General features: G+C 39.0%; 1 protein-coding gene and 1 non-coding gene across 2 annotated transcripts in view; both read right to left on the bottom strand.

The window, feature by feature from the left end:
• The window catches only part of LOC131838611 (uncharacterized), a 156,612-nt gene that overhangs the window by 15,576 nt on the left and 118,676 nt on the right, over window positions 1–22,360 (bottom strand). The window lies entirely within an intron of this gene.
• On the bottom strand, window positions 17,604–17,709 carry LOC131822981 (U6 spliceosomal RNA). Its single transcript, XR_009350434.1, has one exon. It is a non-coding gene; the product is annotated as a U6 spliceosomal RNA (small nuclear RNA).

The raw sequence follows: 22,360 nt of genomic DNA, 5'->3' as shown, positions 1-22,360 counted from the left end.
ACTGAGCCACCCAGGTGCTCTGGGACTCCCACTGTAGAAAGGGTTTGACCTGCTGTTTTTCTGCTAGGCCCATTGACTCATGTTTCATAATTTGCCTCTGAATAAGCCACAGAAGCTATGCTCCCACTCCAAGCAGGAAACAAGAAAGTTTATCCTAAGCCCCAAACACCCCTGACAATATCTAAGAAGAGCCAGATCCCAAACATGTTCCAAGACACCAGCTTCAAACAAACCCCAGCTGACACTGGCATCAATGTCCCCTCCTTCAGCAATTTAGCAATTAGCAATTTTACACATTCCCAGGACCCTGATAAATCCCTAATCCCTGCGGTGATGCAACATGGAGGCTTAAGTGGGTAGAAGAAGAATAAATGAAACAAGATGGGATTGGGAGGGAGACAAACCATAAGTGACTCTTAATCTCACAAAACAAACTGAGGGTTGCCGAGGGGAGGGGGTTTGGGAGAAGGGGTTGGGATTATGGACATTGGGGAGGGCATGTGATTTGGTGAGTGCTGTGAAGTGTGTAAACCTGGTGATTCACAGACCTGTACCCCTGGGGATAAAAATATATGTTTATAAAAAATAAAAAAAGTATAAAAAAAAAAATCCCTAATCCCAAACCATGATGAATCTCATCGTTCTCTCCTTTCCCAATCTCCCACATACTCTGTCTGCTATTCCCTGTCACTCACGCTAGTCAACAAACTGTTCCCCCTTTCTCTGGCTTGCGCTCGATTTCTATCCTGTGTGAAGCCAAGGACCCTGTTGGCTGGTCCTGTGGGACCCTCCCCTGTGTTCCTGGACCGGCCTGGCTGCACCATGAGAAAGTTTGATTCAATTTTGTTAAATAAAGGAAGCAAGGAGAGCACCTAACCTCTTCAGGAGTTGTGGGAAAAGGTGGGTGCGGAGGCTGTATTTATTCTGCAAATAGGGATTAACGACTTATGACCTGCCAGACACTGTGCTGGGTTGTGGGGATAACGACAAGTGAAACCGGGTTTCTGCCTTCAGGCAGTTTAGAATCCCCTAGATCACCGAAGCCAACACAAGTCACTGTGGAGAGGACGCAGCCGCGGAAAGAGGAAGAGGATGGGCATCCTGAGAAAGGAGGTTTGAATCCTTCCTCATCGTTCCCAACCTGGTTAACTTGATAACCGATTCGTGTTAGTGCAGCCTCCACTTATGTCACCTCCGTGGTCCAAGCCTGAATCATACCCCCTTTAATAAGTGGCTGGTAAGAATCAAGAAGAGAACACATGCTACGACTTCCGGCCATCCCTGGCACCCCACACGCACTCAGGTGGGTCCATGTTCCTCTTCACGTTAATGAAAAGTGAGGGTAGAATATAAATTTATTTCTGTGCTATGATGACAGCTATGTAATCATTATGCATGCTTCTGGGCCAACACTAGGAGAGAGAGTGCATGAAAAAATAATAAAATCCATGTAGAGGGGGATTAGAGGTGATTTTTCTCCCCTCCCCCCCAGGCTTTTTATTATGTTTCATTGGTCCTTGGAAAATAAAAGAGTTATAATTTTTTAAAGTCCAACATATTGGGGCACCTGGGTAGCTCAGTGGGTTATAGTCTCTGCCTTCGGCTCAGGTCATGATCTTAGGGTCTTGGGATCGAGCCCAGCGTCAGGCTCTCTGCTCAGCAAGGAGCCTGCTTCCCTCTCTCTCATTCTCTCTACCTGCCTCTCTGCCTACTTGTCATCTCTGTCTGTCAAGTGAATAAGTGAAATCTTAAAAAAAAAAAAAAAAGAAAAAAAGAAAAAAAAAGTCCAACTTATTTTAAGATGAAGAGAATAAGAGATATCCTTATGGAAACAGGCATGTAAATTTATTATTTTCCCAGTAGAGATAGTTTGTAGAAAATGAAGTCATAACATGTAAAAGTCTTTCTTCACCATGAGAAAATTAGAGAAATCTAAAATTCTCCAAGCCTGATTTTATTCTTTCCACAAACCTTCCTTCTTGTTCTTTCACTGGCATTTCAAAAGCTTCAGGCTGAAGAGAACCCTGGCAAAGCGCAGAAGAATTCCCAGTTTTGCACAGTCAAGAGAGTATACCTCTGGTTGAGCACCTCACCATTTCCCCATGGGGGGCTTCCTTTGGTTTATACCAATCTGAGGACTAGGAAGATAATATAAACACGGGGGGGGGGGTTGAGCCCCCAGAGAATGAGGGGGCCTTGAACGATCCAGCTGTTAAATTCTTAACTATGAGAACACAGTACCAGCTAAAGAAAATTTCTGAAGTTAGACCCCCATTCACCAGTCTTTGGCTCCTGGTTAAGATGCCTGGGGTCGGAGTGACCTTTCTAAGTTGTAGGTCAGGTCATGAAGCTGCTGAAAGGCTTCCTGTGGCTCCTGGATATCACAAAATAGATAGGCGCTAATCTCACTGAGAAGTCTTTTATATTGGGACATGTCAAATTCATGATGTGGAGATACAGCTTTCTAAAGTTTTGGTTTTTGCTTGAAATCTCAAATTTCACCATTAGCCACAGGTACTGTGAGTTGGTTTTCTTGAAATGACAGGTCCATTGCATTCCTTTGCAAGAAAATGTCAAGTGCCCACGTCTGAATAAGCCCAGTTTGTTGCTCTTTCATGTAAAAATGCCATTTCATGGAAAAAGCCACTAGTTCAGCCTAGAACTTCAACCATCGGACAGGGCTCGCCTTAAAGTAATCATCACGTTCTGGTAAGAAGACGTGCCTCATATGCACTTCCTAGGCTATCACACAGAATATTAAAAAGATATGTACTCAAGCGTCAAGATTTGATCAATTAATGATTTTCACTCTTAATTCTCAAGAGAGGCTGGGATTTTTTTTGTTTTCCGGCAAGTGAGGAGTGGTGAAAAACACAAAGATTGTTCTAGCCATGCTGTGCGCTGGTTTGTGCTAAGCTTCCGGTTTTACCACCATTGTTTTTGCACCATCAAGGTAAATGTCAACCTATCAAAACAGGCAAATAGCATCTGAGCATCCAGTAAAAATAGTTTTGGGGCACCTGGGTGACTCAGTCAGTTGGGCATCTGTCTTCAGCTCAGGTCATGATCTCAGGGTCCTGGGATCAATCCCCACATCTGGCTACCTGCTCTGGGGAGCCTGTTTCTCTCCCTCTCCCCCATCCCCACTCATGCTTTCTCTCTCTCTCTCTTTCTCAAATAGATAAATAAAATCTTGAAAAAAAAAAAAGTAAAAATATTTTGACCTCACAGACTCACTTTGAATGACTGTGTAGACCACAGGTCATGAGGGCCAGGCCTGTGTCCCATGGAGCACTGAAGCCTGCTCATACTGGCATGCAAGAGCTGATGGTTAATTTTTTGAGAATTTTTGTAAGACGCTTGACGTCACATCAGTGGTTAGACATGATCCATGGTAGGAGCCTTTACTCCATGGAAGTGAGTGGACTTACAAATCAGGTTCTCTTCCAGAGACCTGTTTGTCCTCCGTCTACCAATATACCACTGTCTCTGTCCCTATTTCCTTGTGAATCAAAGTGGTGAATGATATTGAGTCAAACTCCCTCTCGCTGTTCCCCAGCAGTTTCTCAGGCCCTTCTCCTGGGGGGGAAGAAAAAAGCCCCTACCAGAGGCCACTCTCATGTCGCTGTGTATGCCTAAACACCCAATGGCCGGATTTATTAACTTCATATCTTTAGCGAAGAGTTCATGTCAGACCTACCACAGGCCTAAAGATGGCTCCTGCTGGGCCCCCAGGACGAGGACAAATGTTTAGGCTAAGAGTGGGAGCGCGGCATGAATAGACCTAAATTAGGCCGGGTCTAATAACCCGTTTACTAACACCTGTATTAGTCCTCTATCACTAGGGGTGAACTGCTGTCGGACAAGGCATAATCCCATAAGCTTTCCATTTGCATATCCCTCATTAGCTGATTAAAACCTGAAGAAGGCAGGTTTCTGCAGCTGGTGGGCCCATTCCTTCACACTGTCTGCCTGGGTGGTTTGGGTAATGAAGTCATGTGGGTGGATGTGAGGTTTATATGTATGGAAGGGATTAAGAGCATTAGGATTTGTGTGAGCTGATGTTGCCATATTCTCTCTACTGGAACCCAGTAATTGGATGGGAGGAGAAATGGCAGACCCATTAGTTTTGTCTGTTTACTCAGGAGCAGGGTGCTAGAGATTCAATTTTGCTTTCTTTGGCTCCCTCGCCTTTGTGCAGCAGGCCTGCTTTGTCTCCTCCAGCCCTGAGCACCTCCAAACGCCAGCCAGCCCCACTAAGGCGATTCAGCCACAAAGGACAGACGTCGGTGCCTCGGGGCCCGAGGAAGAGAAAATGCAGCCCCAACTCAAGTACTACTTGAAGGCAGTCCCATCCTGCTAGCCCAATCCTGGGAGACAGAGCAAGAGATAATTGAAATTTATCAACACTTCTGGAGTCCTTTTTTGATTATTTTATTAGTTCTCCACGTTTGGGATTAACAATCCTCAGCATCAAACGCACCGCAGGCTCCTTACTTGGGAAATGAATGGTTAGACATTTCGGGAGTCTTAACAAAGCAATTGTTGTATTTGCAGGGTTTGCATAATTTTAATAGACGAAAAATAACACGAAGAAAAAAATCCATTTCCTGTGCTGTTTGTACAGCTGGAGACAGAGCTCCTTGTGCTTGATGATGTAAGAGATGCACCATTGTCTCGCCCCTAACCCCGACAATGAAGTCCCACTAATGTCGTTAACAAAACCAGACCAGGCAATTCGGAAAACTTTGAAGCTGAACATTGTCTCCAAAGTGTATGGGGCGCCACAGACAGAACTATGTTTATTCATCAGCAGTGCTGGGGTTTGCAAAGCCGGGAGATGACTTGCACCAGCAAAGAGTGAAGAAGGAAAATGTGAGCGGATCACAAGGCTCGAGTTTGAAGCCAGGGAACAGAGGAGGGAAATATGGATGAGGAATTTTATTTGTCTTCCATAAAAATACTGGGGTAGTATAGGAGAATATTTCAACTCACTTTGATTCTGTGAAGGTTCATTTTGTATTTTTAGTTTCCTTTACTAAAAGCCACAGCCCCTACACAGATCACCCCCTCCCAAACTGTAAAGTGAAACTTGCAGCGCAAGTACATTCATCAGTTGCAGACATATTCCATTGCAATTGGGTTTATGCTGTGGTATGTCTTTATGGAGGGGACACATTAAAAAATCCACCAAATGCAAGTCTGAGTGTTTGAGCTGGGTCATTTGCAGGGTTTTTAATGACAGCTTGTTTAGCGAGATTAAGGGATCGAAAGAGACCCTCATAAGCAACAGAGAACCAGCAATACTTATTATAAAAGGTTTCTCATAGTAAAAACAAATCTTCAAAACCAAAACAAACAAAAAACCAACAAACAAGCCAGAAAAACAAACAGATGAATAAAACCCCACATGCTAACCATCCTGTGGGCATATTTATGTGTGTTTCACCAAACCGCAAAACAAAACTCTCCATTTCTATCTCCCTCCGCCTCTATTATTTTTAATTGTTTTGTCCATTCCTGGTAACATTGTTAGTAAAAGCAGTTGGATCCTCTGTGCTACATGCTCAATTCGGCTAATGTTTTTGAGCCCCTGCTCTCTGTTGTGTTAGGGTTAGAACACACTCAACAAAGCATGCCTAGTTTCAACCCTCATTGGGCATTACCAGTATGTATGAAAGGAAACGTAATTAGAAAGAGAGAAAAAGAGAGGTAAAAGTTTAAACCTGGCTCATATGATCCTTGATGCCAGAGATTTGTCAAATCTCAAGAACAGAATGAACCTTAAAGGTCCTCAAACCCAACCATGCAACCAACCCTCTAAATCCCCTCTTAGCAAAAATTCAATATACCCCCTTACATGTTCCAAGTATTTGTGACCTAGCATGTCCTTAAATCTTTGTAATCCTGATCTACAAATTGATCTTCTAGCCACTTTGTCTCCCACCAAAGCTTATCTTTGCATAATATATTCTTCATGGGGAAAAATTTAGCATTTTTTGAGCCCTCACTTACCATACAGCATGCCAAACATACAGCATCCTGTAAAGTGGGAATAGTTATTCTCATTTATAAGTAATGAAACCGAGGTCAGCGAGGCTAAGCAGCCCATCCAAGGACACACAGCCTCTAAGCAGATCAAGAAACCACTTCCAAACTCATGATTTAAAACAAGAGCTGTTTTATTATTTCTCGTGATTCTGTGTTTTGGCTAGAAGATTATGCTGCTCTGGGCTGGGATGACTGGGGCTGGATGGCCTAAGAGAGCCTCACTTACAGGTCTGGGCCTCAAGTGGGATGATGAGGATGGCTGGTCCAGGTCATCCTTAAGGAGGCTAATGTTGATTTGTTTAGATAGTGACAGCCTTTCAAGACAGTGAGAGCAGAGACCTACTGAGGTCTAGGCCCTGAACTCATAGCGACTTCCTTGTATTCTGTTGATCAAAGCAAGTCACAAAGCCAGTCCAGGCTCAATGGGTGGGAAAATAGAATCCACCTCTTGATGGGAAGAGCTGCAGAATTGTTGGCCATTTGCGCTTGAACATGTGGTCTGTGATCCACACTCTTAACTCTAGAGCCAGAGAGTCTACATGCACATCTTGGCCTTGTAGGTGTTATCATGATGCCTTGGGAAATGTAACTGACCTCTTCCCATCTGTTTCCTCATCCGTAAAATGAGGATAATAACAGGACTCTTCTAGAAGCGTAGTTATGAGGACTGAATGAGTGGATATGTATAATGCGCTTAGAATACTGCCTGGTAGAGTCTGCACAAAAAGTGATGATGATTATTGTTGTTGTTAATAATCCATATGTTGTACTGGCTATCTCAATATTTACTAATGTTTAGTATGTGCTAAGAGTTGGGGACGCAAAACAAAGGAGCTCAGTGGGAAACATTTAATCCTCATTTCCTACCTTTTACGTAGCCTCCACGTTGGGCGCTTTACAGAGAGTTCACTTAATTTTTATAAAAATCTAGTAGCTGAGGTGTTATTCTCCCTGGGGACAGGTAAGCTGAGGCAACAAGACATGGTCTTTTTTCTCAAAAACCTCAGATTTGAAAGTGAAAATCTTTACCAAGAAATGACATTTGCTAGGTTATTTCATAAGACACAGTTGTGTATTACTAACTTACTGGGGCTCAACAGCAATTTGTCACCTCTGTTAAGCAGATGAAGACCCTGGTATGCAGAGAAGTTAAGTCTAAGAGACGTCCACAGCTAGCACAGAGAAGAGGCTGGGCTAGGACTGGTGTTTCAGGCACTCCATTATAAGCTGTTCCATGATATCACAATGTCTCACTTACTTAGATCAGTAATTGTCATGTGGAGAAGAAAAAAGATGCCCAGAAATTGCTAAGAAAAACTTGGCTAGAGGAAGGCAGAACAACGAAATGAAGCATAACATGGCTGCCTCTGGAACCTTCCACACCCTGGCATAACACTTCCAGTTGTTTGCTGAGGTCAAGTTTGGATATGGTATGCCTACTGAGCAGATATGACTTGAATGGATCATAGCCTTTTCAGGACTAGAGTCAGGGAGCCCAGTTCCTAAAAGGAAACAGTTCCAGGCCAGCTTGGTCTGGCATGATCTCACAGATGCAAAGCATTAATCAAAAACTAGGACACTCATGACTGGAAGAGCTTTTGAAAGACTGGGGATATTCCACTTAATTTAGGGTTGCAACAGCTTCCAGTCCAGGGCTGCCTGGCACGTGTGGGTTCCCTTTGTACTTTGGAGGGGACTGATACATGCCATAGAAAGAGCAGGGTTGGAGTCAAAACAGACCTGGATTTTGATCCTGGTGGCATGGCTATGCACTGGGCAAGTCCTTTGCTCTGTGACTCCTTTAGATGGCTGCTGTGTGGAGTGTGTGAAGTCCTGCATACACAGTGCTGAGCATGGTGCCCGGCACATGTAAACTCTTTGTATTTGTGAAGGAAGAATTGATATAATCAGAGTGACGAATTAGGTATCATCAAATCCTGCCCTGCACTCTCCCCTCCTTCTGAGGGAGTTAAACACATGAGGAACAAAAGTAGAAGGAAATCAAAGAGCCCATTTGGCATTCGCTACTGGCACACCCTTGTTCTCACATTCAGAAAAGCTTTGGTGGAGCACATGGTTTCAGCTTGAGGACGAAGCACAGACTTTGCATTCCTCTCCTCCCAAATTTCAATCTCAGAATCATCTACCTTCTGGGGGATTTACAGGAAAAAGAAGTCAAGCTAGAGAAAGAAAAAAGCTGTCCAGGTTTGGAAAGAAGGAAAAGAGGGAATAAAAAGGGATGAAAGAAAGAAAGAGTGAAGAAGCAAGGGGGAAGGGGAGGAGAGGAAGAAACAGAGGGAGAGAGAGCTGACTGGGCCCACGCTCATGTGCCCAGAACCCTGCTGGATCTGCTCACCACACAGAGGTAGGAGGAAATGGTAGTGGTGTTTTAACACAGTGACCCTGTCTATTGATAACCATGACCCATTCAGTGTTTCAGATTCTTGTTATTCATTTAGCAATGCTTCTTCCCTTGACTGGGTTATGGAAGATGGTGAGTGGAGACAGGCATTGGGAGACAAGGCTGGAGACTCACCTACCCTACGGCACCCAACACACTATAACTATAATCACTGTCATTGCCATGGCTGCCATTGTTATACTCCTGTGCTTCAGTGTCCCCATTACCAGTGGAAAGGAAATTGAATCATAAGGACTTCCTTTCAGCTCTGAATAAATTATAGCAATATTTCAGAAAAATGTGGATAAATAAAAACCTATGTAAATAAAAATTTATTTTCTAATGATACACTGAGAGATAGCATAACATAAAAATAGAGCAGATAATCCTACACAGGCATATTATTTAACCTCTCTGAGTCTTAGTTTTCTGATCTGTAAATAAGAACTAATGATAACTATCTCCCAAATTTGGAAGAATGTGTTAATGTAGAATAAAGTTTTATAGGTGCCTAAGATTCAAGACATAGTACTTCACTGTTATTATAAATATATGGTATAAGAGTTTATCATCAGTTCAGACCTTCATTATGCTATTCAAGGTACTCCTATTTTTCAGCTTTTTTTTTTTTATAAAAGATTTTATTTATTTATTTGACAGAGAGAGATGACAAGCAGGCAGAGAGGCAGGTAGAGAGAGAGGCAGGCAGAGAGGCAGGCAGAGAGAGAGGGAGAAGCAGACTCCCTGCTGAGCAGAGAGCCCGATGCGGGGCTCAATCCCAGGACCCTGAGATCATGACCTGAGCTGAAGGCAGCGGCTTAACCCACTGAGCCACCCAGGCGCCCCCTATTTTTCAGCTTTAAGTGTTTCATTCCTTACCCACCACCACCCCAGGTCCAAGAGGAGCACTAGAGTAGTAGTATCAGATTCAGATTCAGTAAGAACTTGAATTGAACCTATGATCTGCAGTTTTACAGTTTTATGACTTGGAACAAATCATCTACCTTCTCTGAACTGCTTCCTCAACTAGAGGATAATTGTGTGGCAAAACTTCTAGTTGTCAGCCCCAGGATCCATTCTCTTCCTTTTTATTGGAGCATGCTGCAGCCTGATTAGAAGACTACATTTCCCAGCATCCTCTGTAGCTAGCTGTGTTCACATGACTGAATCTGGGCCAGTGAGATCTAATTAGGAGGGTTCCATGCCCTTCTTTAATTTTTGCTAGTTGTTGGAAAAAGGCATAATGGCTGGAACTCAACAAACTTCTTGGTTCCTGAGGATGACTGAACAGAGAGCTAGAGGAGCCTAAATACTGAGACAGTGTGACTCTGTGCCAGCCCTACAAAGACTACCTCTGATTATCCTTATGGGTAATTAAAAATAATTCACCGATTTAAGTTAATTTTATTTTGAGTTTTCTGTCAGCTGTTGTCAAACCTTTATAAGATAATGAATGTTAAAGTGGTTGGTACATTGTAGGCCCTCAATAATTTTAGTTTCCTTCTCTTACCTTTCCAGCAATTTCATTCTTCTTACAAAGCCAGTGAGCCTTTCTTAAATTCAAATATTAAACACCAAATTCCACAGATATGCTCATGTTATCCCCATTTCAAAGTCATTGATGGGGTCATGATGAAGGTCAGAGGAAATACTTCTGTAAAAGTACTTTGTACATTGTAAATCTCCATCTAATACAGGAGGCATGGAGACCTTTGTCAGTATGGCCACATCTCTGACCAGCCTTGTTCCTGTTCTTGTCTCCTGCCTAATCTCTCCTATCCTCTCCTAACATCTCCTTCCAGACATCTCATTTTCTCTCTATACCAATCTGAATGCCTCATGCGTAAGTTTTAACTTTTTCTACTTAATGCAGAGAAGAATAAGCACAAACCCCAAGAATATCTGGGGACAAAGCCTGATAGAAAAGCCTTATAGAAAAGCCCAGAATTTCTTGGCAGCATTAGACTTTATCTCAAAAAAATAATTTGAAAATTTTTCTCCTTTACTATATACTTCTATTTACATTTAAAAATATATACTATTTAAATCACTCACCCTTGAGTAACCTGTTGTTTTGAGAACGCAGATCCAGATCTGGGGAAGGAAGGCCACATTTGTCATATCTGTGCTTTTTGTGCTGTTTCTTCTGTCAGAAACGTCTTTCCCTGAATTTTCTTCTTCTTAAGTCTCCTCGGTAAACATGTTCTCAATTCCTTCAAGCAGACTGAGTCCCTCTCTGGCATGTTGTACACTCCTCTACTAGAGTACTTGAGAGATTATATCTGAACTGGTTTCGGGGCACATGGTGTTGGAAGCGAGATGGCTACATCTCCCATTAGTCTATAACATCCTCCAGGGAAATGACTAGAATTTTGTACCATCATCACCATTATAACCACCACATACCCATACTCAATATGGCCTCACACTGTGCCTAGTCCATAACGGATGCTTGTTCAAAATTAGATGCAGTGAACAAACTGGTGAATGTTCAACAAATAAGTCAAAAGAAGAGATATCTTTGTGGACCTTAGACTTCAAATTTCACCCCCATGCATCATCTAGTTTGGCTTAGGTCAATGTCAGATGTGGCCTCCTCCAGGTATATGGCTTAGTACACTTCTAAAATGGACCCTGAACCCTTCTACATGTACATTGGATAGATAAAAGCAACCATCTCCAACTCAAGTCAGCCCAGCCAGGAAAATCCACTGCCAATGTCCCAGTGGTCTCCGAAATGTCAATACTATGAAGGTTGACGCTAAGCTCCACACACCCCCACATTATCAAATGCCCGTTTGCTTCATGTTTTGTCTGGTCTGTCAGCACCATTTACTGCTGAGCAGGTCCCTTATCTTTATTGATCACTTAATTTATCTTTTCTTAACTTCCCTTGCACCGTCTGGTGCCGTGTGTCCGTCTGTTGAGGCTGTCATGACTGGTTTGCTCTTGAAATAATAGGGGCAGCAGGTGGTGTGACTAAGTCGACCCTTCGCAGAATGGGGGACCATTCCCAGTCCCTGTCTCAACCTGCCAGTGTGTCTACACCCTCCCAGCTGTTCCACATTAAAGCAGTCAACTGTGACTTTACAGTCCGAGTTTTACACAACTGTTTTACAAACTGGGAAGAAGGTCTTTTGTCACAAATCCTTTGTCAGGCAGTAGAATGGGGGGAGAGAAAGCCAGTTCTGAGACTTGGTGCATTTTAATGATTATGCAGATAGATGCATACTCCTTTGCTTTGGTAAAAAGGGGTGTGGGTTGGGGGTTGGAGGCTGGCTGGGAGGAGAGAGCACACTGACTCCTTGCTCTTGGGACAATTTAGTAAGGGGAGCAACTGCTCTTTCAACACTAGTTTCAGCTTCAAACACTACTCCGTGAAAACCTTCGTTCCTCTTTTAAAGTGAGAATAAGGGCAATTAGAGCCCTATGTCCCAAGGTCAGTACTCTGGGGGCAAGTGTTTGCAATTGAGAAAACAGCAAGAAAATTATGCCTTTGGGATTTGAAAGCCAAGTGCCTTTATGACTTGGGGCTTGTAATCACATGTGAGAAGCCATGAGACAAAGTGAAAAGAACACAGACTTTTGAGTCAGATCCCAGCTCCAAAATTCAGTGATTTTGACATATCTCACTGTTGACAATATGGTATATTCGAATTCCTATTTCTTAATACAGAAATCTTTGATATGACATTTATCTCTATAACCAGGGGTTGATTAATGAAAATATTTAAATAATGAAAACTCTCTCTCTCTTCTGCTCTACAGACACCCACACATCCACCCCTTCACTTTGATTATAAGCTAAAAGGCAAGGGAAAGACCATGTAAACTTATCATTATGGAAAGAATATATTAGGCTAAGAGTCAAGAAATCTTTCATTCTCTCTTGTCTACACTAACGAGCTGGTTGAGTTTATGCATAGCACTTAAGCATTGTAAGCTTAGTTAAGAATAATCAATCAGAGAAAGATAATTATCATATGGTTTCACTCATATGTGGAATATAAGAAATAATGCAGAGGACAATATGGGATGGGAGGTGGGAAACTGAATGGGAAGAAATCAGAGAGGGAGACCAACCATGAGAGATTCTTGACTCTGGAAAACAAGGGTTGTGGTTAGGGAGACAGTTGGGGGGATGGAGTAACTGGGTGTTGAGCATTAAGGAGGACACATGATATGATGAGCACTGGGTGTTATATGTAACAAATGAATCATTGAACACTATATCAAAAACTAGTACTATATGTTGTACTATATGTTGGCTAATTGAATTTAAATAATAAAAAAAGGGAACTATCAAATGTAGTTTATTTCTAAGGTGGGTGAATCCAGAAAGTGGATGGTAATGGTAGAATGAGCAGAGAAGAATCATTATCTTTCTTTTTCCTCATTTATATAGGTTTGCAGACACAGAATTTCTACTTTCTTCTAGATGTTAGAACAACAGTTAGCCCTTCCTCCTAATGACTAGTCTCTAAGGTGGGAGAGGGCTAGATTCTCTGCAGTCACTTCTCTCTCCTGGGTGTTGTGGGGCACTAAAGGTTGCTGACGCCTGTCCTTTTCTCTTTCTAGTTGGCTGGCCCAGAGGTCACAGGTACTATACCCTCCTTCCAGCCCTCATCTCTTAATCCTTGTGGTGAACAAATCTGGGGTAGAACCCAGGTCCCATCAGCAAAAGCAGAAATACTGAAATGTGACCTGCTGACCCAAACGTTTATGATCAATCCATGATAAGAAATGCAGACACTGTCATTAAGCATTTAGAAATCGGTCACTTCAACCTAAGCATGAAGTAAGTTCATTTTTCATATTAAAAACTAAATATTGATATAGCCAAGAGGAAAATATACAGCATTAAATGTTTACATTGGAAACTAAGTAAGATCTTTAGTCAATAATCTAAGATTCCATTTAAAAGAAGGGATCAAATTAAAACCAAAGCAAGCAAAGGGAGGGACACAACGAAGAGCAGAAATCAATAAAATTTTAAAAATAGAGACAAATCAATAATGTTAAAAGTTATCCCTTGAAAAGATCAATAAAGTTGATAAACTTCTAGCCATGTTGATCAAGGAAAAAAAAGAGGAAAGACACAGATTACCAATATTAGCATGAAAAAGAGGACATCAATATAAACCCTACACAAACTTAAAGGATAATAAGATAATATTATAAACATCTTTACATCAATGAATTGATAGCTTAGGAGAAATAAAATTCCTTGAAAGATATAAAGTAATCAAGAAGAAATAGATAATCTTAATTGTCCTTTATTATTTTCTGAACATTCAGGCATGATACTCTCCAGCTTATTTTCTAGACCCTAGATTATATTCTTTTGGTGTCCCCCACAGCTCTTCAGTGTCTTACTCATAGAAGGCACATAGCTATCTGTTTAATAAGTGCCATTTTAAAATTTATTTTTATTTTTTATTTATTTTTCTTAAGTAAGCTCCAAGACCAATATGGGGGTTTTGAACTCACAACCCCAAGACCAAGAGTCACATGCTGTACTGCCTGAGCCAGCTTTATTTATTAAAGCAAATGAATTTGTTATCCAAGCTATGCTATAAATGATCTTCAGGCCTAGAATGGGTTCACTGGTGAATTCTACCATACATTTAAGGAAGACATATGCCAATTTCATACAAACACTTACACAAAATAGAAGGGACAAAAATATTTCCTGAGTCTTTTTATCAGGCCAGCATTATCCTGATAGCAAACTCAGAGAAAGACATTATAGGAAAAGAATTTCATGAATACAAACACAGAAATCCTTAACAAAATTTTGTCAGATTGAATCCATCAATATATAAAAGATTATACATCATGATGAAATAGAGTTTATCCCCAAAATGCAAGGTTGATTTAATATTTGCAAGTTAGCCAGTCATGCCAGCGAACTAAAAACAAAATGCTCTGTGCTCATATTATAGGTACAAAAGAAAAAAAAAGTAGTTGACAAAATCCAACATCCATTCATGTTATGATAACATTTTCAGCAAGCTAGGAATAGGAAGGAATTTCCTGAACCTTATAGAGACCATTTATAAAAACTTATAACTAACATTGTACTTAGTGGTAAGAAAGGGGATAATATTCTCACCAAAATCAAGGAGGCAAGGATGTTTTTGCTCCATTATACTGGAGATTGTAACCAGTGCAAAGATGCAAGAAAAATAAATAAGGTAATTGTAAAAGAAGAAATAAAACTCTTTATTTGCAGACAACATGATCATCTAGTAGAAAATCCACATAATCTATTTTTAATGGTCCTAGAAGTAATACGTGACTATAGCAAGGTTTAATATGCAAGTCAATTTACAAAAATCAGTTATATCTATTTATTAGCAATGGACAATCAAATTAAATTTTTATTTTTATTTTTTTAAATTTTTTTTTAAAGATTTTATTTATTTATTTGACAGAGAGAGATCACAAGTAGATGGAGAGGCAGGCAGAGAGAGAGAGAGAGGGGAGCAGGCTCCCTGCTGAGCAAAGAGCCCGATGCGGGACTCGATCCCAAGACCTTGAGATCATGACCTGAGCCGAAGGCAGCGGCTTAACCCACTGAGCCACCCAGGCGCCCCTCAAATTAAATTTTTAAATCTCACTTGTGATAGCATCAAAAAACATGAAAAAATGAAATAAATCTAAGCAAATATGTGTAAGATTTATGTGGTGAAAACTATAAAACACTGATAAGAGGAATTAAATACCTACATAAATAGATATACTATATTTATGGATTACAAGACTCAACACCAGAAAGATGTCAGCTCTGCTTAAATTGGTCTATAGATTTAAATAAATGCCAATCAAAATACCAGTAGGATACTTTACATAAAATATAAATCAAAAGCTTATTCTAAAATTAATATAGAAAATCTAATACCTAAAGTAGCCAAAACAACTTTGAAAAAATAGAACATCAACTGATTTTGAGGAACCCTTGTGCACTAAAATATTAAAAATATTAAAAATAGACATTAAAAATAGAAATATCATATGACCCAATAATTTCACTATTGAATATTTACCCAAAGAAAATGAAAACACTAATTTGAAAATATAAATGCACTCCTATATTTAATGCAGCATTATATACAATAGCCAAGATATGGAAGCAGACCAAGTGTCCATCAATAGATGAATAGAAAAGGAAAACATGGTTCTTATATAAACATTGGAATATTATGCAACCATAAAAAAGGATGAGAGCAAGTCATCTGAAATAACATGGATGGACGTAAAGGGTATTCTGCTAAGTAAAATAAGTCAGACTGAGAAAGACAAATAACATACGATCCCATTCATAAGTGGGATCTAAAAACAAATAAGCAAATGAATAAACAACAACAACAACAAAAGCAGAATCAGACCTAAATACCAAGAGCAATCTGATGGTTATCAGAGGGAGGGGAGTGGAAGAATGGGTAATATAGGTGAAGGGTGAGGGAGATACAGCTTTCATGTTGTAGAATAAATAAGTCACAGGAATACAAGGCACAATATAAGAAATACAGTCAATGGCATTGTAATAAGGATGTAATGGGACAGATGGTAGCTACGCTTGAGATGAACACAACTTAATGTACAAACTTGTCAAATCACTATGTTGTACACCTGAAACTGAAATTGTGTGTCACCTATACTTAAAGAAAACGTACTATAATGCTACACTAATAAAGATAGTGAGATAGTCAAGTAAATATAGACATAGAGATTAAAACAATAGAGGATCTACAAATTTGCCACAGACACAGTCAACTGATTTTTCATAAAACTGTCCTGGTTATTCAATGGAGAAAGTGTAGTCTTTTCAGTAAATGGTGCTGGAAATAAATGGAATGTTCATATACCCAAAAAAATTAAAATGAAATAAAATCTCAAATTTTAGTCACCACATAAACAAAAGTTAACCCCAAATGGTCACAGATGTAAATGTAAAGACTAAAACTATAAAGTCCCTAGAATAAAATATGGGAAAATATCTTTATGATTTTATATTAAGCAAATATTTCTTAAATTTAAGACACAAAAACCATGAATCATAACAGAAAAAAACATGATTAAATGGACTTAATAAAACTTTTAAATTTATGTTCTTTAAAAGCCATAACTAGGGGCGCCTGGGTGGCTCAGTGGGTTCAAGCCTCTGCCTTCAGTTCAGGTCATGATCCCAGGGTCCAGGATCAAGCCCTGCATCGGGTTCTCTGCTCAGCAGGGAGCCTGCTTCTCCCTCTCTCTCTCTACCTGCCTCTCTGCCTACTCATGATCTCTGTCAAATAAATAAATAAAATCTTAAAAAAAAATAAAAGCAATTACTAGAAAAATTTTTAAAAAATCAAACCAGAGAGACAAAATATTTGCAAATAATTTGATGAAGGACTTACATACAGAACTCTTTATAACTCTTTATAATAAGAAAAAATTTTTGGTTAGCAAACTATTTGAACATACACATCACCAAAGAAGAGATGTGAATGACCAATAAGCACATGGAAACATGCTAACATCATTAGTTACTAAGGAAATGCAAGTTAAAATGAGATGCCACTTGTTAGAATGGCTAAAAGAAAAAACAGCTGACTGTAGGAAGTGCAGGTGAGGATGTAGAGCAAATGGAACTCTTTTACATGGTTGGTGAATATACACAACAAATTTGGAAAACAATTTGAGAGCTTCATATAAAGGTAAGATTTGTGCTTACCATATGACCTAGTAATTTCACTCCTAGCTATTTACCCAAGAGGAAGGAAGACTCACATACCAATAAAACCTGTAGTAACTGGTGCTGGCAACTTCATCCACAGTCACTAAAAATCAGAAATAACCCCTATGGTTTATCAACCAGTGAATGGATAAACAAAGTTTGTTAAATTCAACCACTCAACAATTAAAATAATACTCAGCAATGAAAATGAATGAATTACTGATGCATATACTAACATGATGAATCTCAAAAGCGTCATGCCGAGTCTAAGAAGTCACACAAAAAGGCTCCATGCTGTATGATTCCATGTATATGACAATTTATTACTTGTTTTATTGTTGTTTCTGGAGATTTTCTATTTCCTTCTTGTGTTTGTCTTTCCTTTTCACTCCAAGTGTCCCCCTTAATATTTATATGACTTTTTTAAACAATATGAAATTCTTTACAAATTTGTATGTCATTCTTCCTAAGGGGCCAAGCTAATTTTTCTCTTTCACTTCAATTTTAGTATATGCACTGTCCAAACAAGCACTATATGATATTTCTTTAAAAGGCAAAAATAGGGGTGCCTGGGTGGCTCAGCGTGTTAAAGCCTCTGCCTTCGGCTCAGGTCATGATCCCAGAGTCCTGGGATTGAGCCCCGCATGGGGCTCTCTGCTCAGTGGGGAGCCTGCTTCCCCGTCTCTCTCTGCCTGACTCTCTGCCTACTTGTGATCTCTCTCTCCCTGTGAAATAAATAAAATCTTAAAAAAAAAATACAAATTTCCAGTTACAGAAGGAATAATTCTAGGGATCCAATGAACAGCATGGTGACAAGAGTTAACACTGTCTGTCAGAGACACTCTCTGTCAAATAAATAAATAAAATCTTTTTAAAAAATTAATAAATAAAAGGCAAAACTATAAGCAACTGGGTCAGAGTTGCCAGGAGCTAGCATGAGGTAACATTTCAGGGATAATCGGACTATTTTATATCTTGAGTGGTTGGTGAATTTTTAAAAATGTTTGAATGTACACACAATTGTACAATTGCATCCTATTAAAATGACATTGAAGGAAATACACACACACACACACACACACACACACACACACATATACAGAATTTTTTTTTCAGAGAGGAAATAGGGGAGGACAAAGAGAGAGGGAGAGAAACTTAAGCAGCCTCCATGTCCAGCATGGAGCCTGACACAGGGCTCGGTATCACAACCTTGAGATCATGACCTCAGCTGAAATCAAGTGAGACATTTAACTGCTTGAGCCACACAGGCACCCTTATTGGGGCATATTTTTAAAAGAGTGATGTAATATACCCAAAGAGGGTTTATTTTAAAATTTCTAAAATGATTCACATAAAATTATCTATTTTTTTCATAAAATAATCTATTAACATCCATTCCTGATTTTTAAAGACCTCAATAAACAAAAAAGTAATAATGTAACTTACTATGTTACCAAAACATAACTTTATGAGGAATTACCTGTAATTCTCAGCCAAGATTCTTCTAAGTAATAAAATGCGAGAAAAAGAAATGAAATGAAAAATCGGAAAAGTAGAGACAGTTATAATTATTTATAGGTTATATAATGTGCCATATGGAAAAACCAAGAAAACAAAGACAAGGAAATCCTGTTACATGTTTCAGTATAGATGAACCTTGACAACACTACACTAAGTGAAATAAAGCAGTTATGAAAAGATAAAAACTGTGTTCTCCCACTTATATGAAACATCTAAAGTAGTCAGAACAATTAAAAGAGAAATTACAAATAAAGGGCTTGGAGAGGGAAAAGGGAGTTGGTATTCAGTGGATATAGAGTTTCAGTTTTGCAAGGTGAGAGGTCGATAGAGCTTGTTGCACAATAATATGCATATAATTAACACCACTGTATTATACACTAAAATGGTTAAAATTATAAATTTTATCTTATGAGTTTTTTAACCAATATAAAAAGTACTATTGGAACTAATTACACTATTTGTCTATTACTGAACAATAATTTATGAATAGAATGCTATAGAAAAGTAGCAACCAGCTGGAAAATATCATGGAAAAATAGGTGCCAATAGTAATAACAAGAAGAATGATATAATACCTTGGATGAAGCAAAACTTGCAGAACCTATTTATTTATTTATTTATTTATTATTTATTTGAGAGGGAGAGAGAGAGAAAGCACAAGCAGTGGGAGGGGAAGGGGGAAAAGCATGTAGGTCTTGATCCTAGGTCCCGGGGATCATCATCTGAGCCAAAGGCAGATGCTTAACTGAATAAGCCACCCAGGCACCCAAACCTATTTAAAATAACTATAACTTTATAGGTATGTCTAGCAAAATTTTTCTAGATATGTCTCTTTAGGCAAGGGAAATAAAAGCAAAAATAAACTGTTTTCAGTTACAACTTTTTTTTAAAGATTTTATTTATTTGACAGGGAGAGATCACAAGTAGGCAGAGAGGCAGGCAGAGAGAGAGAGAGAGAGAGAGAGGAGGAAGCAGGCTCCCTGCCTAGCAGAGTGCCGAATGTAGGACTAGATCCCAGAACCCTGATATCATGACCCAAGCCGAAGGCAGAGGTTTAACCCACTGAGCAACCCAGGCGCCCCCCTAAAAATAAACTAATTTCAAAATAAAAAGCTTCTGCACAGAGAAGAAAACAACAAACAAAATTAAAAGGCAACCAGCTGAATGGGAGAAGATATCTGCAAATGACATATCCAATAAAGGGTTAGTATACAAAATATATAAAGAATTTATATAAATCAACATCCAGAAACAAAGAATCCAATTAAAAAATGGGAAGAAAAAATGAACAGACATTTTCCCAAAGATATGCAGATGGCCAAGAGACATATGAAAAGTGGCTTAACAGCTCATCAGGGAAATTCAAATCAAAACTACAATGAGATAGCACCTCAAAGAAAAATAAAAGAAAAAAAAAAAGAACAATGAGATAGCACCTCAAACCTGTCAGAATGACTAAATTCAACAACACAAGAAACAAGAGTTGCTGAGGATGTGGAGAAAAAGGAACCCTCTGGCACTGTTGGTGGGAATGCCAACTGGTGTAGTCACTGTGGAAAACAGCATGGAGGTTCCTCAAAAAGTTCAAAAAATAGAACTCTCTTATAAGCCAGTAATCATGCTACTGGGTATTTACCCCCAAAACACAAAAACGCTAATTCAAAGAAATATATGCCCCTCTGTGTTTATAACAGCTTTAATTACAATAGCCAAATTATGGAAGCAGCCCGAGTGTCCATCGATAGACAAATGGGTAAAGAAGATGTGATACACACACACACACACACACACACACACAGGAATATTACTCAATTATAAAAAAGAATGAACTCCTGCCATTTGCAATGACATGGATGGAGCTAGTGAGTGCAATATTAAGTGAAATAAATCAGAAAAAGACAAATACCACACACTTTCACTCATATGTGTAATTTAAGAAACAACGAAAGAACAAAGAGAGACAAACCAAGAAATAAACTCTTAACTGTAGAGAACAAACTGATGGTTACCAGAGGGGAGGAGGGTGCAGGGATGGGTTAAATATGTAATGGATATTAAGGAGGGCACTTGTCATGAGCCCCAGATGTTGTACGTAAGTGATAAATTACTAAATTCTTTACCTGAGACTAATATAACACTGTGTGTTCACTATACTGGAATTAAAATACAATAAACAAAACAACTACAAAACTTTACTGAAGAACATAAATGAAAACTTGAGTAAATGGTGAGACATGGTGTGTCCTTCAATGATAAGGCTGATTATATTAAAGATGCAAATTCTTCTCAGATTAATCTATAATTTAATGAAATTTCAATAAATGTTCCAATTGTATATTTTAAAACTCAAGTATAATTTTAAGCATATCCAGAACATTAAGGTCTGAGAATAGTCTAGAACATTTTTTAGAAGTATTATAAACAGTGTAAAGGACACAGAGGTAGTTGTCCTAGATATTAAATATTAGAACATATTATAAAACAACAGTAATTAAAACAGTGTGGCACTGTTTTATTTTTCATTTTCAGAAAAGACAGGAAATTTTTTGGAACACAATGATAAGTTCAGAAACATACCTTTATATATAATGAACTTGATAAGTGATTGAAAATATTGAGAAAAAGATCTAAGGTCCATTATCAATAAGTAGAGGTGGGACAACTGGCTCGTCATTTGGGGAAAAAATGTTAAATCCTTATTCTTTGTGACATATCCAAATAAATTCCAAATGCTCCATTTATTTAAATGTAAAAGATAAATATCCAGCTAATTATAGAGTGGAAGAGGACTTGACAAGGTTGAGTTCTGATATAGATCTATAAGGAAAGGTCGACAAGTTAGAACAAAGTTAAAACTTCAATGAAGAAAATATTAGGAACATAATGAAAAGAAGCAAATGACAACAGAAAACACATTTGCATTACAGGAGATCATCAAAAGAAAAAGAGACTTCTTACAAATAAATGAGATGAACATTTAACTAGAGATACAGGCCATGGACATAAGGAGAAATCCATAATATAATTCATAGAAATAGGAAATGCACATCAGAAAAAATATCCAACTTCCTAGTAATCAAATAAATCCAACTTAAAATTGGAATTTGGGGGCACCTGGGTGGCTTAGTTGATTAAGTGTCCAACTCATGGTTTCGGCTCAGGTCATGATCTCAGAGCCATGAGGTGGAGCCCCACGACAGGCTCTGCAATCAGCATGGAGTCTGCTTGAGATTTTCTCTCCCTCTCTCTCAAGTAAATAAATAAATCTTTTTAAAAAATCTTAAGAGAAAATCGGAATTTGTTTTAATTTTAAAAATATTACCTGCAGTGTTCATCTTTGTTATGCTGATAATAGATATGAATTTATACCACTTTATCAGGAAATCTGGTAATACCTTCTAAAAATTCAGAAGTATTTGTATCTTTTGACTCAGAGATGTCCCTGCAAAAAAAATTTATATTAAAGAAAACATTAGGGGCACCTGAGTGGCTCAGTGGGTTAAGCCCCTGCCTTCAGCTCAGGTCATGATCTCAGAGTCTTGGGATCCAGCCCCGCATGGGGCTCTCTGCTCAGTGGGGAGCCTGCTTCCTTGTCTCTCTCTGCCTGCCTCTCTGCCTACTTGTGATCTCTCTCTGTCAAATAAATAAATAAATAAATTCTT

Source organism: Mustela lutreola, chromosome 1 (assembly GCF_030435805.1).
Source record: "Mustela lutreola isolate mMusLut2 chromosome 1, mMusLut2.pri, whole genome shotgun sequence".
NCBI lineage: Eukaryota > Metazoa > Chordata > Mammalia > Carnivora > Mustelidae > Mustela > Mustela lutreola.
The sequence above is the reverse complement of the archived record's forward strand: the minus strand, read 5'-3'. Positions and strand labels throughout refer to the sequence as shown.